The sequence below is a fragment of the Tamandua tetradactyla genome, chromosome 11 (assembly GCF_023851605.1).
Source record: "Tamandua tetradactyla isolate mTamTet1 chromosome 11, mTamTet1.pri, whole genome shotgun sequence".
Taxonomy (NCBI): Eukaryota; Metazoa; Chordata; class Mammalia; order Pilosa; family Myrmecophagidae; genus Tamandua; species Tamandua tetradactyla.
In genome coordinates this window covers 54,664,669-54,689,822 of record NC_135337.1, presented here as the reverse complement: position 1 = coordinate 54,689,822, position 25,154 = coordinate 54,664,669, and the positions used below count along the sequence as shown (strand labels likewise).

The 25,154-nt window shown below is 38.3% G+C and overlaps 1 pseudogene; it reads right to left on the bottom strand.

Annotated features, from left to right (window-relative positions):
* Nucleotides 1-25,154, bottom strand: part of LOC143649124 (jupiter microtubule associated homolog 2-like) — a 75,447-nt pseudogene that overhangs the window by 6,654 nt on the left and 43,639 nt on the right.

Here is a 25,154-nt window from a genome sequence, read left to right as displayed (position 1 = left end):
GAAGAACAAAAAAGATTTTGTGCTTTATTTTCTGATCTTATCAAATAAACTAAAATATTATCCCTGTACCCACCTGCCTTTTTTTTCTCCAATAATACCATAGATCTAAAAGTATTCTTTGCCTGCTTGACCTAAAGAGGGGAAAGAAATGGAACATAGTAAGTTTTAGCGGCTAAGAGATTTAAAAAAAAAATCAAGACGTTATTCTGGAGGTTACTCTTATGTAAACTTCAGCCAGATACTGCAAACTGCCATGGTATACCGAGTCCCAACCAAAGGCATTCCTGAGAACCCTAAAGAATGCTTTGGACTCAATCTAAGAGTCTAGAAATGTTTTACTTAGTACATTTATTTTTTTTCAGAAACTTAAGGTCTCCAGATTGTCCCTATGCCAGAGAAGCCCTGAAACCCAGAGGTACCAGTCTCTCAAAAAACATCGACCAGTTTCATTCTTCTACCCCACAAGGTCGACAGCCCTTTCTAAAATGAAGAAGCTAAAATGATCATTGCCCAGATATCCCTGAAGATTGAAAGAATGATCAAATGAGAAATAGGAGTTGTAACTAAGAAATTAGGATTTAACAGATGATTATGACTACTTACTCATTATATAGATATTTCTTTTTAGTTTCTAGTGTATCAAAATAGCCAGAAGTAAATACCTGCAATTGTTGAACTGTAATCCAATAGCTTTGCTCTTTGATAATGATCATTTAATTATATAACTTTTATCATCGGATCATGTGATTTTGAAAACCTCGTGACTGACGCTCCCTTTATCCAATATATGGGTAGGTGAGTAATAAAATAAAGACAGGCATGAAAAAAAATAATAAGTTGGGAATATGGGGAAAAAATGCCCCTACGTAAACTATGGACAATAGTTATAGTACTATTTTAATAACCTTTCATCAATTGTAACAAATGTAACTACTGTTTAAAAAATAGTAGAATTACAAAAAAAGTGTTATCATCATTCGTAACAAATTTTCCACACCAGTGCACGTGTTGATGGTAGAGGGTGATGCATAGGAATCCTTTATTTCATGCATGATTGTTCTGTAAACCCAAAACTTCGCTAACAAAAAATTTAAAAACAGAAGAAAGTATTCTTTAGATGGTTGGTGTTATACCATCTGATATTTTGAAGAAAAATAAAAATGAGAAAAGTATAATTTTTCAAATTATTTAACTTATTTATGTTCTACAGAAATAGTTTTTAATTACTAAAAGTTTGCTCAGTAATTTTTTTCTATTATTGATATAATAGACATTTGTAAAGTATTTGAAACTAATATGATTTAACACTAGAAAGTCTAAAATCACGGTTTGGTTACAATTTATTTGAAGTAAAAGAAGGTAGAAATGTAAAAAGAAACAAATCAACAGAGAATCTATGTATTAGGGTGAGGATAGAGAGAGAAGAGTGATGCAAAAAGAGAAAGTATTGACTACCATTCTGGGCAATTGTTAATGTGCTCTACTTTCAAGAAATTTCTAAAACATGCTTACTGAATATGTTAGATCTAGAAGGAGCATGCAAAAGGTTATCCTCTAACATAATATCTGCATTTAATACTGTACTTCCTCGATTATAAGATCTATACATCTTCATGTTTTTACATTATTGAAATTGGGATGTGTCTTATAATCAGGCATCTTATTATTGTTGTTAGCTAATGTTTACAAATTTTGAATAGATACTAATCTTTGGGATTCAAGAATGAAAAATCAGAAATTTGGGGGAATTTTCAGGAATTCCCCCAATCATGCTAGTCTGAGTTTTTCATAGCACTTCATTTATGTGTCTGAAATATTGATGAGTGCCCATAAAATGTAATGAATCATTTTTCTGTGAAGGGGTTTTACTAAGAGGTTCAGAGGTTTTCTATTTTAAAAAAAGATAGAAAAATGCAATGTTTATTGTTACTATAAACTAATATTTTTAATAGCACATAAAATGATCTCTATTTGACCTAGACATTTCATAATAGGAAGTATTTGGAAGCTAAAAAACATTTAAAATATTGAAAGATAATACTAAATATTTAATATTTTAAAACTATTATTATTAAAATTAAATTTTATATATAAAATATCAATTGCCCAATCTGATGAACTTGATCATTGTTTTGTGACAAATACTCCATATGAAAAAAAAATCTCTTACTTTTGCATTGATGTTGATTAAGAGTATGTTTAACTTTTCCTGTAAGATCAGGAACAAGACAAGGATGTCCACTACCATTCACTATTATTATTATTCACTATTATTCAACATTGTGTTGGAAATTCTAGCCAGAACAATTAGACAAGAAAAAGAAATACAAGACATCAAAATTGGAATGGAAAAAGTAAAGCTCTCACTGTTTGCAGAAGATATAATATTATATGTCAAAACCCCTATAAACCCATAGCAAAACTACTAGAGCTAATAAATGAGTACAGCAAAGTACAAGATCAACACTCAAAAATCTATAGTGTTTCTATACATTAGTAATGAACAATTTGAGGGGGAAATCATAAAAAAAAGTCCATTTATAATTTGCAACCAAAAGAATAAAATATTTAGGAATAAATTTAACTAAAGAGACAAAAGACCTAAACAGAGAAAACTATAAGAAATTGTTCCAAGAAATCACAGGGAGACCTAAACAAATGGACGGGCATACTGTGTTCATGAATGGGAAGACTAAATATAGATAAAATCTCAATTCTATCTAAATTGATTTACAGATTCAATGCAATTCCAATTAAAACTCCTAAAACTTACTTTTCAGAAACAGAAAAAACAATAACCAAATTTATGGAAGGGCAGGATGCCCTGAATAGCTAAAAGTATCCTGAGAAAGAAAAATGAAGTTGGATGTCTCATGCTACCTGACTTTCAGGCATATTGCAAAGCTACAGTGGGCAAAACAGCATGGTACTGGCCTGGCATAAAGATAGATATACTGACCAATGGAATTGAATAGAGTGTTCAGATATAGACTGTCTCTTCTATGGACAATTGATCTTTGATAAGGCAGTCAAGCCAACTCACCTGGGACAGAACAGTCTCTTCAATAAATGGTGCCTAGAGAACTGGATATCTACCTGCAAAAGAATGAAAGAGGATCCATATCTCACACCCTGTACAAAAATCAACTCAAAATGGATCAAAGACCTCAACAATAGATCTAAGATAATAAAACTGGTAGAATAAAATGTAGGGAAATATCTTATAATAGAAGGTGGTTTCCTAGACCTTACACCCAAAGCATGAGCATTGAAGAAAGAAAGAAAGAAATGGGAACCCCTCAAAAATTAAACAATTTTGTGCATCAAAGAACTTCGTCAAGAAAGTAAAAAGACAGCCTGCACAATGGGAGACAATATTTCAAAATGATAAATCAGGTAAAGGTCTAGTATCCAGAATATATAAAGAGATTGTTCAACTCAACAACAAAAAGACAACACAATTACAAAATGGGCGAAAGACTTGAACAGACACTTCTCAGAAGAGGAAATACAGATGGCCAAAAGGCACATGAAAAGATGCTCAACTTCCCTGGCTATTATTAATGCAAATTAAAACCACAATGAGATATCATCTCACATCCACCAGAATGCCCATTAGCAATAAAACAGAAACCGACAAGTGCTGGAGAGGATGTGGAGAAAGAGGCACACTTATCCACTGTTGGTGGAAATGTCAAATGGTACAACTGTTGTGGAAGGCAGTTTGGTGATTCCTCAGGAAGCTAAGTATAGAATTGCCATATGACCTAGCAATACCATTGCTAGGTATCTACTCAGAGGACATGAGGGCAAAGACACAAATGGACATTTGCATACCAATGTTTATAGCAGCATTATTTACAATTGCCAAGAGATGGAAACAGCCCAAATGTTCATCAACAGAGGAGTGGCTAAACAAGCTGTGGTGTATACATACAATGGAGTATTATGCAGCTGTAAGACAGAATAAAGTTATGAAGTATGTAACAACATGGATGGACCTTAGCGACATTATGCTGAGTGAGATTAGCCAGAAACAAAAGGACAAATACTGTATGGTCTCACTGATATGAACTAACATTAATGAATGAACTTGGATAATTTCAGTTAAGAGCAGAGGTCATCAGGAGATAGACATAGGGTAAATATTGGGTAATTGAAGCTGAAGGGATACAGATTGTGCAATGGAACTGATTGTAAAAATTCAGAAATGGATAGCACAATATTACCTAACTGTAATACAATAATGTTAGAACACTGAATGAAGCTGAAAGAGAGAAAGATAGAGGGAGGGGGCCTGAGGGCATAAAGGAAATCAGAAGGAAAGATACATGATAAAGACTGAGATGATATAATTTAGGAGTGCCTAGAGTATATAATGATAGTAACTAAATGTACAAATTTAAAAATGTTTTGCAAGAGGAAGAACAAGGGAATGTCAATAATACAGGGTGCTAAAAATAGATGGTCATTAATATTTTAAAACTTTAACTTATGTGTGAGACTAAAGCAAAAAATATTTATTTGGCACAAAATTTATATTTTGACTAGTTCATTTCCTAAAATAACTTATGTGGACAGCTTAATTGAACACCATAAATACATGGAACCTTGAGTAGGGCATGACATTTTGTAGGTTTGTCCAGAGTGATGCCTCGATAAATCCCAGAAGTATTTGAACAGTGAATAAAAAGTATTTGCAAAGTCCCATTGGGGGAACAGTGAGAAAGGGGAAAAAATTCAACTTCCCCAGGTGGAGAATTCTTGATATTCTCACAAGCAGTGGGGACAACCAAAGCAATAGACCAAGCCTCCAGTATTGGGGTTTGGTCATATGAAATTTAACCCTGCAAAGGATAGGCTAAGCCTACTTAAAATTAGGCCTACGAATCACCCCCAAGAGAACCCCTTTTGTTGCTCAGATGTGGCCTCTCTCACTCAGCCAACACAACAAGCAAACTCAATGCCCTCCCCCTCTATACATGGGACATGACTCCCAGGGGTGTGGACCTTCCTGGCAACATGGGACAGAAATACTAGAATGAGCTGGGACTCAGTACTAAGGGATTGAGAAAACTTTCTCGACCGAAAGGGGGAAAAGAGAAATGAGACAAAATAAAGTGACAGTGGCTGAGAGATTCCAAACAGAGTTGAGAGGTTATCCTGGAGGTTATTCTTATGCATTAAGTAGATATCACCTTTTTAGTTAAGGTGTAATGGAGAGGCTGAAGGGAACTGCCTGAAAATGTAGAGCTGTGTTCCAGTAGCCATGTTTCTTGAAGATGATTGTATAACGATATAGCTTTTGCAATGTGACTTGTGTGATCATGAAAACCTTGTGTCTGATGCTTCTTTTATATACCTTATGGACAGATTTTATCTACCTTATGTGTCTATGCTTCTTTTATCTATCATAAAACATATAAATTAAAAATAAAAAAATAATAGGGGGAACAAATGGTAAAATAAGTTTAGTAGATTGAAATGCTAGTGATCAATGAAAGGGAGGGGTAAGGAGTATGGTATGTAGGAATTTTTTTTCTGATTTCTTTTTATTTCTTTTTCTGAATTGATGCAAACATTCTAAGAAATGATCATGATGATGAATACACAACTATGTTATATAAAAAAAGAACGTTCATATTGTATGTTGACTGGTTTTGTTAATAAAAATTTTTTAAAAAGTTTGTTCATAAGCAGCTTTTCAACAAAAGCTAACAAGTTTGTTGTTAGGCTACATGTTGCTTCATGTAAATGCTTTTATTTCTAGCAATGAAAATACTTTGTCCGCTTGCTCTGGTTTGGTTTTGCTGTTAAAATAATATTTTAGCTCTTGCTAATTCATATTTGATACCAGATTTTTATCTCATGTCAAAGTGTCCAACAACAACATCTACAACATCTTTGTGTTGCATTTCTTCTGTTAAAGTATTTACAAAGAACAGTGACCATAGTAAATATTTAAGCACTGCAAAATGCCAGAAAGTTTTAGTGGGTATTATTGAATAGCATAACATTGAAATTGTTAATTAAAGGACTTATTTTGCTTCTTAACTCTGCTAGGTCTTGGAACACCACTTTAAGGATTTGTATAAATAAACCGAGCTTATAAACTTCTTAATTATTTTTTGGCAATAGTCACTGATATGACTATACCATATTTTATTAAAAGATAGCTCTGTCAATGGCAATGCACTTTGCTTAAAATTTTTTAATCTCTAAAAATAATACTGAACATTCTTGTATATATGATATTATGTGCTAATATTCCCTGCACCCTCACCCCCCTTCACTGAAATGACATTTGTGGATCAAATGATAGATGAATTGAAAATTTAATAGATTTTACAGATTGCTTTCCAGAGAAGCTGTTAAAAATCACATTTATGCTAACTGTATATGACAGCACCCCAATATACCCAGCAATAGGTGTCATTGCTCTTTTGAATATTTGGCAGTCAGAGGCACGTAAAGGGCTGTTATGCTTTGAATTTCTCTGACTACTAATGAACTTGAGCATCTTGTTATGTAATTTTTAACTATTTGTAATTGCACATTCATAATCATTGTCCAGTTGTCTTTGGGATTGTTGTCATTTTCTGGTCATTTTGAAGCAGTTCTTCTATAGAATAGAAATTCATCTTTTTTCCATCATCTGCATTGTAATATTTTTTCTAAAAATAATATTACTCTTCTGATTTTGTTTACAGCATCTTTTACTAACATTTTAAACTTTAATATGGACAAATAATTTTTTGGCCATACAATATTTTTAATTTTAGTACAGTCAAATAGTGCCTACCCTTTTGTCTTGATTAAGAAAATCACCCAATCCAAAATTATATGTCTTGTTTCCTTAAAATGTATTTGTTTCTATTTTTTTACATTTAGGTCTTTAATACATCAATAGTTTTTGTAGGACAGGGGTCCAATTGCACTTTCTCCCTCTTATAGATATAAGTGCTGGCCCCATTTATAAAATGATCATTTTCCAACTGAATTGAACCATAGTCTTTGTCATATATTAAAATCTCCTGTATTCTGCATTCTATTTCTTTTTACCCCTGCATGGGCAGGCACCAGGAATCAAACCCGGGTCTCCGGCATGGCAGGCGAGAATTCTGCCACTAGGCTACCTTTGCACTGCCCTGCATTCTGTTTTTATCTATTGTATAAATATGTGCTATTTTAGTTTGCCAGTTGCTATGGGGAAAAAAACCACACAGTGGGTTGGCTTAACAAGCAGGCTGTGCTCTCTCCCAGAGCCTGGGGACAGCAGTTCTCCATACCATAGTGATATGGTTGGTCTCCTCCTGTGACACTCTCTGACTTCTGGCTTCTCTTTCTAAGGCCTCCAGTAATGCAGATTAAGAACCAACCTGATTCAATTGGCCACACCTAAATAGGATCTTGAGTCCTCACCTTCACTCATCTTAATATATTCAAAGATACAGTTTACAAATGCTTTCACACCCATGAATAATATGAAGGACATGTCCTTTCTAGGGTTCATGATTTGACCCCCCAATACTCATATATTTCAATTCTAATGCCATAATATTTGTTTATACTAACTGTACAATATGTACTGAATGACTAAAAGCCAAGTTTTGCCTCCTTATTCTTCTTTTTCATAGTCTTCTTGGATATGCTTGGCCATTTATGCTTCTGTGTAAAATTTAAAATAATTTGATCCAGTTTCTCGCCAAATTTATTGGAATTCCCCCGTAAAATGAAATACTTATATATTAATTTTGTTAGATCGATATTTTCTGATGTTAAAGTTTCTCAACTGATAGCATTGAATATTTTATCATTTGTTCAGAGTTTTGTTTTCTTGCCTTCAAGAAGATTTTATGCTTTTCTTTTGTAAAATTTATTCTTATGTGTTCTAGGATGTATTTCCATTCTTTTAAATGGAATATTTTTCCTGTTCCCATTTCTTAGTGCTTATTGCTAGGATAGAGAAAAGCTATTAATTTTCGTATCACTTTATCACATTCTCTTATTAATTTCTTTCAATTAAACTCTAGATTTTCCAAGAAACCAATTATGCCACAGAAAACTATAAAATCATTTTATCTTTTCTATTTTTGTATAAGTTATGTCTTCCCCTTCTTCTCGCTCTCCCCCTCCCCTCTTCCTCCATCCTCTTCCTTCTCCCTCCTCCTTCTCCTCTTTCACCACCCTCCTCCTTTTCCTCCTCTTCTTTTTCTCTGTTGGTCTTATGATATTCCCTATGACTTTCATGACAATGCTAAATCATAGATGGCACCCCTATATACCTGATTTAATTGAAACAACCTTGGTCTTTATTGTTTAGAAAAAGATTTTCATTGATTTTTTTTCTATCTCTAATTCACAAGTCTTTTTTTTTTGTTTTATTTTAGAAATAATTGCTGTATTTCATCAAATACCTTTCCCTTGTATGTTGATACATTTCTGATGGATTGAAATGAGCTCCAACTTTTTATTTGTTTCTGCATCTACACCATGTCACAGCCTTATCAGGGATGGGGTGTTTTTTTCTTATCTCTTAGCTTAGGACCTTGCCATGTGCCTTGGTTTGGTCAGTGATATATCAGTGTGCCGTCTGCAGGATGGAAGAAGCCTTACAGGCTTCTGTCTGTCCTTTTGTATGTCTGCAATCTCCATGAGAACAGTTTCTTCAGCTACTGCTGCTGCCTCTACTTATGCAGCTCAGCTGGCTGAGGCCACTCCAGCTGGCCTGCTGATCCATGAGAATAAATGATTGTCATTCTAAGACATTGAGGCTTTTTTATTCATTTTCTTTTTTTTAAGCGTGACCTTAACATGGCCGCAGTGATTTTATCAGAATTTGGTACCTTGAAGTAGGTACCAAATAACAAATACCTAAAATATTTGGAACTATACAGTGGTTGTAAGGAAATTCTTAAAAGAGGCTGAGAAAATGACAATCTGTGTAAAATAATAGGGAAACATTGGCTAAACATGTCACTCAATAACATAGAAAATAAAGTGCTCAATGAACTTGTGGAATTGGGAGAGATGGTTTCCAAGCAGAATGTCCAGAGTGTAGCCTGGTTGCTTTTAACTGCCTTTGATAATTTACTTACATGAAGGTGATAAGCTTGGGAAAGAACTGGCTGGTTTGCAAGGAGAATTTAGTGGGAATGTAGACACTCCATAACTTGCTGGATTGGATAATTAAAATGGTTTCTTATCTCTAGACTCTGGAGACAGTAAAAGATCCTCAGAGTAAGATCCAGATCAAAGGTAAAGATCAAATCAAAGGTATGAGCATTAAATATAACCTGGGGACATAAATTAAATCAAAGAAGTGGTGTTAAAAACTTTGTTAAGACTCCTGAAATAATTAGGGTGACATATATCTTCTCAGACGGACATAATGGTTTCTAGAAAGCATAAACTTGTAGTCCTGCAAAAGCCTGATGGACCCAAAGTACTTGTAATTAAGTCTAGAGAAATAGGCATATCTAAAAAGGAATTGCAAATGTGGTTTTTGTCAAATGGAGTCGACTTGCATCAGATATATAGAAAATCACCAAAGCTTTTTTGAGAGAGAATAAGCCTGAGTTAGAAGAAACTGTGAGTGTTGGAGATACAAGAATGCCTTTGGGCCCTTAACTTTCCACATGCAAGGAGCTAGGCTGAGAAAACTGTTTCAGCCATTAAAAAGGAGCATGTTTTCCAAAGCCTTTTTCAGAATGGGCATGGACGATGATGGCCACAGAAGACACAACCAAGGTCTGTGGGTAACAATGAACCAGAGACCCCCTCCCAGTGATCAGAGCCAGGACCTAATAAAGAAACATTCCCTACCAGAGTATGGTATCCTGGCAGCATTTGACCAGTGGGAGCTTCGGAATTATTATCAGTGTAGTGACTGCTATGAGGTTGTCCTCTCCTGGTTCCATAAATGCATATTCAGTGGATGGAAGGGGGCTGGACAAAGAGAAGCTGCATTTGGATCTGATACAGATCATGGGATCCTGAATCTTGAGACTGATACCATGATTAGATTGGACCTTTTGGAGTCCTGGGTCAAGAGTATTCGTGGTAGTTTGATTTACTGGCCCTGATTCTTTGCCCATTCCAGTTATATTATGCCCATGTAACTGTTTGCACTTCTGTTTTTATCGCGAGGAGAACTTCCAGGTAGCTGCTGCCCCTCCCACCTCTGCTCCACAATGAACATATGTGGAGCAGCCACTCCACCCAACGATAGACCTTCACCTAGGAACCAGGGCTGCTCCAGCTGCTGTAGTTTGAAGAAGAGCCACCCAGTTGAGCCTATCCTAGATCAGCGTTGCTGCCCCAGTTAGAGACATAGGACTAAACACTTATTTTAGCGCAGTAGTTGTCACATCTTTTCTGTAAAGGTCCAGCTAATTCATATTTTAGGCTTTGTGGGCTAGCTGATGTAGTTGCAACTACTCTGCTGTTATAGTACAAAAACAGCCATAGATCATGACGCATAAGCATGGCTGTGTTCCAAGAAAACTATTTATGGACATCAAATTTGAATTTTATATAGTGTTCATGGTACAAGATAATGTTTCTTATTTTCATTTTATTCAACTATTTAAAACTATAAAAACCATTCTTAGCTCATAGATGGCAAAGAAAAAGAAATAAGCTGGGGGGGGATGTGGGGAGGGAATAGACTAGATTTGGCCCAGAGCCAAAAAACATTTTACTGATCTTTGTTTTAAGGTAGTCAGTTTTTTGGTGTTTCCTGAAATTTTCTGAACTAACCCAAGGTGGAGATTATACAGCCCATCAAAGCAAATATTCCTAAAAATTCTTTTTAGGCACTTCCCTCTTCCAAAGTTTCACTTCTTGCAGTAATTTATCATCATCCTCCCTTTCTTTTCTTTCTCTCTTCCAGATCATACTCCCTTTTATTTCCACTAATGCAACTTCAAGAGCTATGTTATATAAAACTGTTTCTTATCATTTTTCTTCCATTTCCATTTTCATCTATCATCTCTGATAAGCAAAAATAAAATACTTTTCCTTGGGACCTGCATTCTTAGAAGGCCAGGAACATGCAGAAATGAAAGATTTATCATTTATCCCAGGCATGCATATCTTTCTCATGCAGGTAATATTGCCACTTGATGCTGTAAGAAAATTCTTAAAAGCAATATTGAGTAATAAAGATAAACTTTTTAAGAAAAGTTCTATTTCATCATGATAGGAATAAATAGAGGACTTAAATGAGGCCCTTCTCTCAAGGAAGAAAGAAAAAATGACCCGCTAACTGATGTTAAATGCAACTACACACTGAGTCATTTTGAAAATGTGATTCAGCACAGCTGTACTTTCAAAACCATTTCAGCAGATACTGACATTTAAACTGGGAGGCCACTGTGATGACTACAGCAAAGCATTATTAGGTTACACACATCTGCCCTTGTTCAGATAAACACGTTCACCAAACTTCTGAATTCTCTTTAGAGGGATAAGGAAGTCCGTTAACCTGGTCTCATCTTTGATCAGGATAGAATCGGTTATTGTTTGTCAAGGACGGTTTATGACTTATCCCTTGATACCTAGGACTATTTGAAGTGCTTGTGGAATTTCAGATCGTGAAATATGTTCTCTAGTCTAAAATCCAAATAACATGAATGAGAAGGAAATCAGGCTTTCTTTCATTATTTTCTTTTCCTCCTGACTTTCCTCATCATATTTTAATCTGAAATTTTAATAAGTATTTTTATTGACAGATCAGATACATACAGTCCATAGGTGGTATACAATCAATGGCTCACAATATTATCCTATAATTATAGTTATCACCATAATTATTTTTAAAACATTTGCATCACTCTAGGAAAAGAAATAAAAAGAAAAAAGAAAAAACTCATATATACCATGCCCCTGACCCCCCTTTCATTGACCACTAGTATTTCAACCTGCTCAATTTTTTTTATCCCTTATCTCCCCTATTATATATGCATTTTTTAATCTATATTTTTATTCATCTGTCCATACCATGGATAAAAGGAATATCAGACAAAAAGTTTTCACAATCACACAGTCACATTGTAAAAGCTATATTGTTATACAATCATATTCAAGAATCAAGGCTACTGGAACACAGCTCAACTGTTTCAGGTACTTCACTACAGTCACTCCAATACACCATAAACTAAAAAGAGGTGTATATATAATGCGTAAGAATAACCTCCAGGATAACCTCTCAACTCTGTTTGAAATCTCTCAGCCATTGATTGACACTTTAAGAGCTCATTTCTCTCATTTCTCTTTTCTCCCTTTTGGACAAGAAGACTTTCTCAATCCCATGATGCCAGGTCCCAGCTCATCCTGGGATTTCCATCCCACATTGCCAGGGAGATTTACACCCCTGGGAGTCATGTCCCACATGGGGTGAGGGGAGGGCAGTGAGTTCACCTGCCGTGTTGGCTTAGAGAGAGAGGCCACATCCGAGCAACAAAAGAGGTTCTCTGCAGGTTACTCTTAGGTATATTTATAAGTAGGCTTAGCCTATCCTTTGCAGGAATTATTTCATACTGGCAAACTCCAAAATCGAGTGCTCAGCCTATTGATTTGGTTTTACCCACTGCTTGCAAGAATATCAGGAATTTTCCAAGTAGGGAAGTTGTATCTTTCTTCCTTTCTCCCCAGTTCCCCGAGGGGACTTTGCAAATACTTCTTTATTCACTGTCCAAATTACTCTGGTATATATTGGGGGCATCACACTAACCTGTACAAACCAACGAGATCTCACGCCCTATTCAAGATCCCATGTACTTACAGGGTTCAACTAAACTGACCATACTAGTTAAATTAGGCAATATGCTACCTAAAATACAAATTTTGCATCAAATAAACATCTCTCCCTTTGGTCTTATACAGAAGCTGAAGTTATAAAATATGGATAATATCATCCTCTACCCCAGTCCTACCCAGACCAACTTCATTCATCTCTCTAGTCAAAGTTTGACCCATTTTTCAAATTTTTAAAACAGTTCCTATATGGGGTGCTGCTGACTTTCATAGCTTCAGAGCTCTAACTCTGAGTCTCAGGTGTCACATAAATACTTGAAGTTTCTGGAAATGACCAGGTTATATACAAACAGCTCAGGATCTTAGAATTTAGAAATAACAGTTACAACTCCTGAATACATGTGCCTGCTGTGAGAGCTTACAATTTTGGACCCTTTACAATAGGTTCCAACCTGATAACCCATGCTCTTGACTTTAGTTCATTGGGTTTTTATATTATATTTAGTCCATGTGAGTGAGGCATGATAGTATTTGTCTTTTTGTTCCTGACATTTCATTCAACCCACAGTCCTGTTCATTCACTTAGTTGCAGGCCTCACAACTTCATTCCTTCTTGCAGCAGATCAGTAGTCCGGTGTATGCATACACCACAATTTCCCCTTCTATTCCTCAGTGGTTGTACCCGTAGGCCACCTCTATCCATTGTGAATCTTGAACACTGCCAAAACACCAGTGGGCAAATGTCCATTTGTGTCCCCACACTTAGTTGCTCCAAGTATATACTGAGCAATGGAGTTGCAGGGTCATATGGCAACCGCACCCCTAGCCTCCTGTGAAACCACCACACTGTCCTCCAAGGGGCAGTACATTTCTTTCTCTGCATATTCTCCAGCACTTGTTTCTCTCTGTTCATTTTTGAACAGTTTTATTTGCACTTCACACATGTAAATATTTTTTGTGGGATATTTTCTAGGTCAAAGGTATGGTTCAGATCATTAAGCTCTTAATGGTCAAACTTGGTAAATTTTCACTAACTGCAGAGGGAAAGAAGAGAGAAAGGAGGGAGACAAATAAGAAGGAGAGGCCAAGAAGGAGAAAAGATCTATGAGAGGGTAAAAAAGAATAGTGGAAGAGAGAGGAAAAGGAGAGGGAAAAAAGTGAGAAGGGAGAAGTGGGGAGCAAGGAAAGAGAGACTAGAACTTGCATTAGAAAATAAAGGACTAATTCTCTTGAAATCTCCTGGATATAGAGGAAAGAAGGAACTGTCTTAGATCTGCCTAGTAGAAAAGACAATTGAAAAATTTTAAATTGTTGAAAATGCTATTTTATTGGCATATTAGCTGTCTGAATGTTTATAGCCATTTTGTATTTTAAGCTCAATTATTTTGTCACTGGTTCAGAAACTTTGGTAAAGGGGATGCTTTTTTTTTTGCATGGGCAGGCACCGGGAATCAAACCTGGGTCTCCAGCATGGCAGGCAAGAACTCTGCCTGATGAGCCACCATGGCCTGCCCAGGGAATGCATTTTTGAGAATTCCAATAGGAAAATATCATTGAGAATACAATCTAAAGTTTCAATACTGAAGATGAAATAGTGATTTTTATCTTACTTGCTGTATTAGTTAGGGTTCTCTAGAGAAACAGAATCAACAGGAAATATTTGTAAATATAAAATTAATAAAAGTGTCTCACATAACTGTGGGAATGTAGAGTTCAAAATCTGCAGGGCAGGCTGTGAAGCTGATGATTCCGATGCAGGGTCTGGGTGAACTCCACAGGAGAGGCTCACCGGCCAAAGCAGGAAGAGAGCCTGTCTCTTCCTAATCCTCCTTTAAAGGTTTCCAGTGATTAGATTAAGCATCACTCATTAAAGAAGACACTCCCCTTGGCTGATTACAAATGGCATCAGCTCATGTGATCGTGATTTAATTCTATGAAATGTCTTCATAGCAAAAGACAGTCCAGCACTTGCCCAACCAGACAAATAGGTACCACCACCTTGCCAACTTGACACATGAACCTGACCTTGACAGTCCACTCCTTGTCAACTTGGCAGCTATGCTCATCACCTTAAGCCATACTTAATTTCTAAACAGAAAACAATAAAAGTACATTTTTTTCTCACCTAACAGTGCTCAACTGTCCTGCATATAACCAGAAACACATTAAATCTCTCCAGTATAGGGTACAAGTCCTTGGGTAATATTCATTCTTAAACTTGATATCTTACAACTTAAATAGTATAACATAAACAAAACGGCATTACAGTCCTTGTTTCTGTAACTGATCACGTGGTCGTAGTTCATATTTATAACTACCTTCTTCCACTACCCATTCCATGTTCCCTTTACCCTCAGCAAGCACTTCAGCTGGCTGTGGTTCTTTACCTGGTGTGGTGACCCAAATCTTCATTCCTAAAGTTCCAGAGCCATTGGTAGCTCTTCCTGGATTGGGTTGTTGCAGTTTTCCATTGATTTCAATCATAGGATATGGTAGTACTAAAAAAAGCCCTAGGGGATCTCCTATATTCCAGGAAAACTCTTCTTTACCTCCATTGTGTAGTTGCAGTCTTTTCCCCCCTGATAGTCAGGGTCATTCATCCCAACCAGTAATGTAATCCCCTCCTTGACTTGTTGATCCAGGAGCATGAGTAGCCTAGAGTGACCAGGTGGCAGTCTTAGACTCCAGTTCAATGGAATCATTGTTGTTTCTCCTGGTGGAAGCACTCCCCCTTTTGGAATTAAAACCTGTAGACCAGCAGAGCTCAGGGTTGCAGGGACAGGGAGCAAAAATTTTCCTAGTGGATCATTAGGGGTAATAGTGAGTGGTGCAGCTACCATTTCCACCCTTTGGTTCCTGGACCCATGGATCCTGGCTATGGGAGAAACAGCCCCATACAGTGGACGCTGATTCAGAGCATACACAGCTTCCTGGAGAACATTACCCCAGACCTACAAGGTATTGCCACCCAGTTGGCACTGTAATTGAGTTTTCAAAAGGCCTTTCCACCGTTCTATCAATTCAGCTGTTTCTGGATAATGGGGAACATGGTAAGACCAGAGACTTCTATGATTATGGACCCATTCCCACACTTCATTTGCTGTGAAGTGTGTTCCCTGATCAGAAGCAATGCTGTGTGGAATACCATGATGATGGATAAGGCATTCTTTAAGCCCATGGATGGTAGTTTTGGCAGAAGCATTGTGTGCAAAGAAAGCAAACCCATATCCAGAGTATGTGTCTATTCCAATTAGAGCAAATCACTGCCTCTTCCATGAAGGGTGTGGTCCAATGTAATCAACCTGCCACTATGTAGTGGCTAGTCACCTTGGGAAATGGTGCCATATCGGGGGCTGAGTGTGGGTCTTTGCTGCTGGCAGATTGGGCACTCAGCAATGGCTACAGCCAGGTCAGCCTTGGTGAGTGGAAGTCCATGTTGCTGAGTCCATGCATAACCTCCATCCCTACCACCATGACCACTTTGTTCATGAGCCCATTGGGCAATGAGAGGGATTGCTGGGGAAAGAGGCTGACTGGTATCCACAGAATGGGTCATCTTATCCACTTGATTATTGAAACCTTCCTCTGCTGAAGTCACCGTCTGGTGTGCATTCACATGGGACACAAATATCTTCATGTTTTTAGCCCACTCAGAAAGTTCTTTTCACATACCTCTTCCCCAGACCTCTTTGTCACCAATTTTCCAATTATGTGTTTTTCAAGTCCCTGACCATTCAGTCAAACCATTAGCAATAGCCCATGAGTCAGTAGACAAATGCAGCTCTGGACAGTTCTCCTTCCAAGCAAAATGAACAACCAGGTGCACTGCTTGAAGTTCTGCCCACTGGGAGGATTTCTCCTCACCACTGTCCTTTAAGGACACCCCAGAAAGGGGTTATAGTGCTGCAGCTGTCCACTTTCAGGTGGTACCTGCATATTGTGCTGAACCATCTATAAATCAGCCCGAGTTTTCTCTTCCTCAGTCAGTTCACTGTAAGGAACTCCCCAAGAGGCCACAGCTCTGGTCTGGGAAAGAGTTGGTAATGTTGCAGAAGTGGAGACTGTGGGCATTTGGGCCACTTCCTCACACAACTTACTTGTGCCTTCAGGACCTGCTCTGGCCCTATCTCATATATACCATTTCCATTTTATAATGGAGTGCCACTGCACATGCCCAACTTTATCATTTGGTGGGCCAGACCACACCCAGCTCATGATAGGTCTCATGGTAACTTGGTGGCCCAAGGTTAAATTTTTGGTCTCTACTAAGGCCTAGTAGCAGGCCAAAAGCTGTTTCTCAAAAGGAGAGTAGTTATCTGCAGTAGATGGATGGTAAGGCTTTGCCCCAAAATCCTAAGGTTCTGCATTGTGATTCTCCTATAGGGGTCTGTCAAAGGCTCCAGACAGCATCTCTATTTGCCACTGACACTTCCAGCACCATTGGGTCTGCTGGATCATATGGTCCATGTGGCAGAGCAGCTTGTACAGCAGCCTGGACCTGTCACAGAGCCTCCTTTTGTTCAGGTCCCCACTCAAAATTAGCAGCTTTTCTGGTCACTCAATAAATGGGCCGGAGTAGCACACCCAAATGAGGAATATGTTGTCACCAAAATCCAAAGAGATCAACTAGGCATTGTGCCTCTTTTTGGTCACAGGAGGGGCCAGATTCAGTAACTTATCCTTCATCTTAGAAGGGCTATCTCGACATGCCCCACACCACTGGATGCCTAGAAATTTCACTGAGGTGTAAGGCTCCTGTATTTTTGTTGGATTTGTCTCCCAACCTCTGACACACAAATGCCTTACCAGTAAGTCTAGAGTAGTTGCTACTTCTTGCCCACTAGGCCCAATGAACATGACATCATCAATATAATTGACCAGTGTTATGTCTTGTGGGAGGGAGAAATGATCAAGATCACTGCAGACAAGATCATGACATAGGGCTGGAAGAGTTTATATATCCATGAGATAGGACAGTGAAAGTATATTGCTGACCTTGCCAGCTGAAAGCAAACTGTTTCTGGTGGTGCTTACTAACAACTATTGAGAAAAAAGCATTTGCCAGATCAATAGCTACATACCAGGGGATGTACTGATTTGCTCAAGCAATGATATCACATCTGGAACAGGAGCTGCAATTGGAGTTACCCCCGGTTGAGTTTACAATAATCCACTGTCATCCACCAAGACCCATCTGTTTTCTGCAGAGGCCAAATAAGAGAGTTGAATGGGGATGTGGTGGGAATCACCACCCCTGCATCCTTCAAGTCCTTAAGAGTGGCAATAATCTCTGCAATCCCTCCAGGAGTCTGGTATTGCTTCTGATTTACTATTTTGCTAGGTAGGGGCAGTTCTAGTGGCTTCCACTTGGCCTTTCCCACCATAATAGCCCTCACTGCATGAGTTAGAGAGCCAATGTAGGGATTCTGCCAGTTGCTCAATATGTTTATTCCAATTACACATTCTGGCACTGGCGAAATAACAACAGAATGGGTCCAGGGCCCCACTGGATCCACTGTGAGATGGACCCGAGCTAAAACTCTATCAATCACCTGACCTCCATAAGCCCCCACTCTGGTGGACCAGAGTGATGCTTTGGGTCCCCTGGAATTAATGCCACTCTGTACCAGTGTCTAATAATCCCCCAAATGTTTGATCATTTCCTTTTCCCCAGTGCATGGTTACCCTGGTAAAAGACTCGTCAGTCTCCTTGGGGAAGGCTTGGAGGAAGATTAACAGTATATATTTGTGGCAGTATAACAGGGTTCTCCCCCAAAGGGACCTGGCTTCCCCTTCATTCAAGGGGCTCTGGGTCTGTAAACTGTCTCAAGTCTGAAAATTGATTAAGGGGCTGTGACTCTGTGTTTTTGTAATTCAAATTAGACTTCTGTTCACTTGACCTAGAACTCTTTTGTTTATACAGCTCAAACAAGAATTTAGTAGACTGCCCATATATTGTATTTTTAAGCACCCCATGATTTACTAGCCAGTGCCACAGATTTCTGCAAGTCAGATTATTTTGACTCCTGCTCTGAGTTTGCTGTCTATTATAATGGCCACATCCACCCTGTCTTTGGTGATTAAGTGCTGCCACCTGGGATCTGGTCATCCCTATTATGTTTTAGGATTCTAGCTCAGTAACAGCAGTTCCCACAGTAATATCTGACCTACAGAGAAGTGCAACTACAGAGCTCTTCAGGGATGATGGCACTAATCTCACAAATTTATTTCTCACTGTTCTGGTAAAAGGTGCCTCCTCCGGACATTCCTGAGGTGTAAGAGCAGACTTTGCATGATAAATCCACTCTCACATTCCAATCTCTTTAAGCCTCTGTATTCCCTCATCTACATTATATCAGGGCAGTTCTGGCATTTCAACCTCAGGTAATGGCCACCTTCTGATCCATGTTTCAGCCAACCATCCAAACAAACTGTTAATGCCTTTTCTCATCCCATGAACTGTAACATTGAGTGCAGAATCTCTGCTTAGAGGGCCCATATCAATAAATTCAGCCTGATCCAACCTTATGTTCCTCCCACCATTATCCCACACCCTTAAAATCCATTGCCACACATATTCCCCTGATTTTTATATATATAAATTGGAAAAGTCCTTTTTGGACTTTTTGGATAATGTACCTCCTCATGTGTGATACTTTGTACCTCACTTTAAGGGGTCTGTTGGGACTTTAATGCAGTTATAGGTCTGGAAGAAATGAGGGGTGCTGGGGGTGGGTCATGAAAAGAATTAGAAATATCTTCCAAGCCATTTGCTTCAGGGCATTCATTTGCGGTTTCATCTGGTGAAACAGGATTAATCACTCTAGGGCTAATCCCTTCAGGTGGAGGTTGGTTGGCCAATTCCTCAAGGCAGACTGGAGTAGGATGGCTATGTCCTCAGGGCAGACTAGTACAAGGTTATCTAGAGAAGACTCAGCATGACCTAGGGTTTCAACCTCTCCACTGACATCATTATCAATCCATATGTCACCATCCTATTTTTCAGGGACCTACTCCTTTCCAATCAATGCCCTCGCTTTAACAGCAGACACCATGCAAGACTGAGATTTCAGTTTATGCTGTAAAGTTGCTACTCTAACAATAAGATTCTGAGTCTGATTTTTGGAGAGCTCAAGTCTATGGCTGCAGGAAATAAGATTTTCCTTCAGGACACTCACAGAAACATCTACATTTGTTAGACAGCACATAAGCTTCTTGTTTGAAGCCTTAACCCCATCTCTTTCACTCATTAAAGTATATAGTGTATCTAACAACAACCAGCCAACATCTGTATACCTTCTATTTCCACAAAACTCTATAAAGATGTCAAAAACATTATCCCCCAGAGCCTGGCTTTGTACAAGTGAAGCATTAGAAGAATCAGATGGTGATGTTTTGACTGTCTTTTTTGCCAACTCACTCCATGGATTGGCAATGTCATTCTGATTATGGGAATCAGAGTCCTTAGTGCCTTTGAGTCCAATCAGAGTAGAAAACCATTCATAAAAACCCACTTTTAAGATTCTGTTTTTTAAGAACCACTCCTGGTATCAAGTTGTATTAGTTGGGTTGTCTAAAGAAACCAGAATCAACAGAAAATATTCATAAATATAAAATAAAAGTGTCTCATATAACTGTGGGAACATAGAGTCCAAATCTGTAGGGCAGGCTGTGAAGCTGATGATTCTGATGAAGGATCAGGATGAACTCCAGAGGAGAGTCTTGCCAGCCAAAGCAGGAAGAAAGCCTGTCTCTTCTGAATCCTCCTTAAGAGGCTTCCAGTGATTAGATTAAGCATTATTCATTACAGAAGACACTCCCCTTGGTGGATTACAAATGGAATCAGCTGTGGATGTAGCCAATGTGCTCAAGATTTAATTCTATGAAATGTCCTCATAGCAAAAGACAGGCCAGCACTTGCCCAACCAGACAAACAGTTACCACCACTTTGCCAAATTGACACATGAACCTGACCATGACACCTGGCAACCCTGAACAATTAATTAGTCATGGCTACTTAGAGTGCTATGCAGAGAAAAAGTCACATCTGGGTATGGTAGACGTAAAATGTTCCCCCCAACAGTCAGCCAACAGCTTCCAGCTTTCAGCAATTTCAGGATCTGCCTCAGCTGGAGGGAACCACCTCAACGAAAGACACACCCTGCCCAGGGCAATCAACGTCCAATGACTAATTGTGGTGAGGCTGTGAAGGTTCACCATTTATGGTTTATGACAGGACAACTCCAGAGCTCACTGAAGATTTTTCTGAGGCTTTGTCAGGCCTGCATCACAGTTCTACTTCTCCCTCTCTCCATCCTGCTTCTTTTCCTGCCTTTGTTCAGAGTTGATCCTTAATAAATATTCTATCACACTGCATCTCAGTGTCTGCTTCCAGAGAACCCAAACTGCAAAACTTGGTTCACGGAGAAAAGTTGAAGAGAAGCAATTGATTGCTGATGTCTGTCATGCTTTTTTCTGGGCATTTACCATTCCTGTTAAGGAGGAAAGCAGTTCCCTCCAGCCTCAAGCCATAGGGACAGAACAATCAGTCATTCTCTGAGTCTGAGGGTTAAGATCAAGGGGAATATTGGAATCTTATGGGGAAAACTCCATAAGATGCAATAATTTATTCATCAAACACTTATTGATACTGTCTACATACCTGGTAGAGTCTAGTAGTAAATGAAAACAAAATGTAATTTAATAATTACTACATGGAACCCCTGAAGTTGCTGCGGAAACCTAGAAAACAAAGAGAACGACTTTGCTGACAAGTTGGGTAAAAGAAATGACAAGTATTTTCTTGTCATAGGAAGAACATGGAAGGGTTTTCTGGGTTTAGAGATTGGCACGTACACAAGCACTGAGTCAGGAAGCCTGGTGAATTTGGTGAATGGCAGGTAGTTTAGCAGGATAAAATGTATGATGAGCGAAGCTTGGAGAAGGGATTAGGTTGGAAGGCAGAATATGAGACTAGGACATCTGGTTACTACTGGTTGCAGAAGGTTTTTGCTTTGCTCAAGAGTTCAGACATTATCCTGTAGACAATAGGTTAGTGCTATTTGGAAAGAAACAGTGCTTCTTTTTGGATGCAAATGCCTTGGGTAGATGTTAGGCTTTGCTTATGCTTGTCCAAATCCTGATATTGCTGTCTTTTAAATCCATGAATCAAGCTACACTTCTATGAATCCCTTATCCCAAAAAGAGGATGAGCTTTTCAGTGTTCTTTTTTTTTTTTTTTTTTTTTTTAAGAAAAACAGTCTACAGAACAATTAGAGAATGGATTTCTGTTTCCCTCTGGGCCTCTTCTGGTCTTGAAACTGAATTTTAATGAGGCTCAATATTCTTGAGGCTACAAGTATATCAAACAGGAGAAAGGCCCCTGACAGGTAGAAGCAGGCTAGGAAATAGGAGAGGGAGCCGCATTCTAAAGATGAGTAAACTATGACCTGTGATTCAGACTTCCAAATCAATTTCCAGTGTGTAACCCCTGAGCTTTAGGGAAATTGTGTGTAACAGTGTGTGTCTGGACTGGACTGGATGTGCATTCCAGGTGTGCCAGCAAATGGAATTAGCAGACACCCTGCTGGAAGTCCTATACTTGCTCTGGGCATACTGTCTCCTTAGCTGTCACAGGATGCTCTAGGGATGCAAACAGATGTCCGGCTACATTCCCTGATTTGTCTGGGTCTCAGGAGCCCTATGAGAAAGTCCATAAACTCATTCATAATTAGAATTCTTATAGATGCAACCAAGTGACCCAGTGAAGGGGTAGGAGTTCCGTGCAATGGAAGGGAGAGATGATGGCTAATGGACTGGGGGAGGAGTGGTCTCTAAGGAAGCATGGCTACAGGAAGAGTCAACAGGATCCTTGGCAGAGTCTGTTCATATGTGTGAACAGGGGGTAGATTTAGTAGCAGGGCTAAATGTGGTAAAGGAGCAGCACTTCTGGAACAGCAAGAAGTTGCACTGGAACTTTGTTTCCAAAACCGTATTTGTTTCCTGGGCAGCATGGTAAGACTGATTGGATCATTGCACTAAGGTCCTGAGAAATTCTTCCATAAATTCTCATCGAAAAGAACTGGAGAGACTTAGAAGCAACTATCATCTGCAGCTGGACAGACCAGTGTGGACAAGAGATCTGGAGGCAGTGGGTGATAGAACTACACTGGTTTCACTTGAGGTCTGGTTTTCAAATTGCTTGAAAGCAGAATTTATCGATAATTTCCTCTTTTTTATAATTTAAGTTCTGTTTTCAAACATGCATGAGACATCTGAATCGATTAATAACTGAAAATGTAAATGTTATCAGCATAAACCAAGCAAAACTGAAACTTTTTTGGATAGAAGATGCTACTTAAAGATGCAAGAGAGCTGCTTGATAAAAATCAATCAGAAGAAGTCCAGAAGTGTTTCTTCTTCTTAAGAAAAAACAAGGTGATTGGTAATTACAAAGCCAGAATAGAACCAAGTAGCTGCTCTTTAAATAGTTGATTAAGGTTTAATGAGTTTCTCTATAGTGTTTTGAAAAAAGTAACTATTTAGTAGGTAAAGGACAAAACCTTCTGTGATAAACAAATGGAATTAGGAAAAACAGTGTTCATTTATATGCAAGAAAAAAAATAATAAAGTGAGAACCATTCACATTACAAATTAGTTTCATTAGAAGACCAAAAACTAAGTTCAGTATTTTCAGAGATTACATGTTTCAGATAAGTATTTTCTTTTCCCAAATCACATATTTTTTGCATTCAACTCATTAACTTGAAGATATAATGAAATAATTTCTTGCAAATTCTGATAGAATTTCCTGTGATAGTTTAAGGCACCGTACACAGTTCAATTTGCTTTTCTGATTGATATTTCTTTTAATTCATTCATTTATTCTACAGATATTTACTGAGCACCCACAATGTTTTAGGCACTGTGTTCAAAACCCTGAGCAAGAAACAAAAACAAAACAATTTAATTTTGCTTTCCGAAAGGGGTTATTAACAAAGGAAGACATTTTCCCTCTCATAACCATGTGAAGATACAACATCTTTTATCTATTTTCATGCTGAAAGTATTTTTGGCATAAACATATTTTCACTTTTGTCAAAAGAAAGTAAGTTTAATTCTCACCACCGACAACAAATCTAAAGGCAGCTTTTTAAGTTCTTGTCTTAAGTTAGATTATCATTTGCTTTTCCTTGCAGGGTGCTCAGCACAGAAAGGGAATATACTTATCTTCATTTCATCTCACTGTCCTTTACACTATAGCTTCAATTCTCCTTTCAAGGACCTTTGCTGAGAACTCTTACCAGGCAAAATACAGCAAACCATCTTATGGTCGAACACAGACTCAGGAATGGTTGAACACAGACTCAGGATCTAATGAAATAATGTTAATTTCTCAAATGTATTTGTTAGAAACTGAACACAGCTAGAGCAGAGATCACTTACCCGTGGCCTTTCTGGACCACTGGAAGCCCCCACATGCTTATATCAGTTTTGTTTAATTGGGAGGAAAACTAAATCCAATCAAAAACATTCAAAAGGCAAATCAACCAAGCAAACTAACACACTAACCAAATAATTTAAGGGAGGCTATAGATCCAGCTGGAAGAGGCAGCATAGCTGCTAAGCAGGAGGGGTTTGAAGAGGTAATGGGTTGCAGAAGATAGCAAGTCCCTTTTGCAATCAGATTTTACAGACCAGTAGTAAAAGAGTGTTGATAGTTCCTCAATAGATTTGCAAACGAGTGGAGTTGAAATAGCCTATAAATGGAAGTGTGTGTGGGTGGGCGCCTCCAGTGGTCTTTGTACTGAGCCCTGGACTTCTTCCTCATATCCATTTTCTTCCTCCCTCCCTTCCTTCTCTTTCCTTCTTTCCTATTTCTCATTTCCTGACGCAAAAGTATCATTCCTGCTTTGTGCAGGTAAAAAGCTTCTCTGCCAGTCTCTCTCCAGGGCTTTGACCAATGTTTTCAAAGATGTCACAGAGATGAGTTCAGTGGTTAACAGGCTGAGTTTTGGAGTCGGGTTGACCTAGGTTCAAGTCTCTATTCTATCACTTGCTATCTGTGTGACTTTTAGCAATTTCCCATACTCTGCAAATCTCCATCTCCTCCCTTGTAAAATAGAGATAATAGTATTTACTCTAAAGGTTAGCTGTAAGGGTTAAATGCTAAAAAGTAGAACTGAACTGTTTTAAGAAAGGTAAATATTTTTAAAACATCTTTAAAAGAAGACCTGTGATCAGACCACAAGAGAGCTTCAAACAGTGCCAGAGAAATAGATGTTGAGTATCTGTAGAAGGGGTTCTTCTGCCATTTGCTGTCTGGAGAAGTGAGGATGACCCACTCAGTCATCACGGAATCCCCACCTTGAGCACTGTTTCTGATGCCACAGTGG